This window comes from Protobothrops mucrosquamatus, unplaced genomic scaffold, assembly GCF_001527695.2.
Source record: "Protobothrops mucrosquamatus isolate PMUCROS unplaced genomic scaffold, P.Mucros_1.0 scaffold3045, whole genome shotgun sequence".
Taxonomy (NCBI): domain Eukaryota; kingdom Metazoa; phylum Chordata; class Lepidosauria; order Squamata; family Viperidae; genus Protobothrops; species Protobothrops mucrosquamatus.
The window spans coordinates 9,319-11,240 of NW_015389058.1; positions in this window are offsets into that span (position 1 = coordinate 9,319).

Genomic DNA, 1,922 nt, shown 5'->3' on the forward strand with positions numbered 1-1,922 from the left:
CAATTTTATACGTATCTTTTTCTCCTTTCCGCAGTCATTAGGGTTCGAGAGTTGGGAAAAGGATGAAGAGGGTCTCTTTTGCATCCAGAAAATTTTAAGCTCTTGGCATCTGGAGGAAGAGTTGGCAAAAAAACCCCCACAAAAAAACAACAACCAACAACCAACTGTTTAAAACCTAGAAAGTGGCTGTTCAGTTGTGATAATTTTAGCTGGGAAAAGGGCCAGAGAAAAATTAGTCAGTAGCTGGTGTTTCTTTATTCAGAACAGTAAAAAAAAATAAATACAGTAGTTCTGCTAGCTCTTTCCCAACTATTTTACTATTGCAGGTAGTCCGCAACTTATGACCACAATTGAGCCCAACATTTCCATTGCTAAGCAAGACAGTTGTTACGTGAGTTTCCCCCCATTATATGACCTTTCCTGACACGGTCGTTAAGCGAATCCCGATGGTTGTTAAATCAGTAACCTGCTTGTTAAATGCGTCCGGCTTTACCCCGTTGACTTTGTTTCTCAGAAGGATCCCAAAAGGGGATCACGTGACCCCGGGACGCCGCAACCGTCAGAGGTACATGCCAGTTTCCGAGCCTCCAAATTTTGATCAGGTGACCATGAGAATGCTGCAACGGTTGTTAAGCGTGATTTTTTCCCCCCCCATTGCTGTTGTAAACTTCAGACGGTCACTAAACGAAGGCTTGTAACTCAAGGCCTACCTGTATAAATCTGTTTCCCCCCCCCCCCCCCCGTTCTCTTTGGCTGCCTGGTTCAACCCCAAAGCCAGCCATCCTCTTGCTGAAATCAGCAAGGTGGCATGGGAAGCGGGTTGGGGGTCACCCCAGTGGGGTTTTGCACACACCCCTTTTTTTTTTTTTAGAAATCAGACAGCACAAAGGAATATTGTTCAGGCGCCCTCCCTCCGGGTCCATTCCCATCGTTTGAGCCGCGCATCCTTCTGTGCTCAATTCAAGCCTCGCCACGCTGGCGCTGCGCCAGTGCGGCTCTTCTCTGCTTCCTGGGCTGTTTAGGATGCAAGCCATGTTTGGTGGCTGAATCGGCATGTCGGGCAGGTCAGGAAGCCCGTCTGGCTCGGGGTCCGGCGGATCTGAGGGGGTATTATGTGGTCTCTTGGTTTTTTGCTGGGCTGCGCCGGAGAATCCAGGAAGCTGAATTGGAGACGGGTCACTCTTTGTGGTACCCATGTGTTTTATGACAGGGGTGAGATTGGGAGGCCAGATTTTCTCCCCCCCACACACTTAAATCGGAGGGAGGAAGGGAGCGATCGTGGTGGGAGGAAAGAGAAAGGAGTCGGCTTGGGGGGGCTGAACTTGCTTTGAATGTCAGGGCCAACATGGAGGAGGAATTCTTGCTGATAATAATAATAATAATAAAGTTGGAAGGGACCTTGGAGGTCATCTAGTCCAACCCCCTGCTCAGGCAGGAAACCCTGTACCATTCCAGACAAATGGCTGTCCAGTCTCTTCTTAAAAACCTCCAGTGTTGGAGCACCCACAATTTCTAGTGGCAGACAGTTCCACTGGATAATTGTCCTCACTGTCAGGAAGTTTCTCCTTAGTTCTAGGTTGCTTCTCTCTTTGGTGAGTTTCTACCCGTTGCTTCTTGTCCTGCCTTCGGGCACTTTGGAGAATAGCTTGACTCCCTCTTCTTTGGGGCAGCCCCTGAGATACTGGAAGACTGCTATCATGTCGCCCCTCGTCCTTCTCTTCCTTAAACTAGACATACCCAATTCCAGCAGCCGTTCCTATTTGTAGCTCAAGTTGAAGTGAGGGGTCCCCGGTGCTCCCTGAGCTTGGTGGTTTTCTTGCAGATGTTTCATGACCCAGCTAGGTAACTTCATCAGTGCTAGAAGGAGAGAGGAGGAGGAGGAGGAGGAGAAGGAAAAGAAGAAGGAGTAGGAAAAGAAGGAG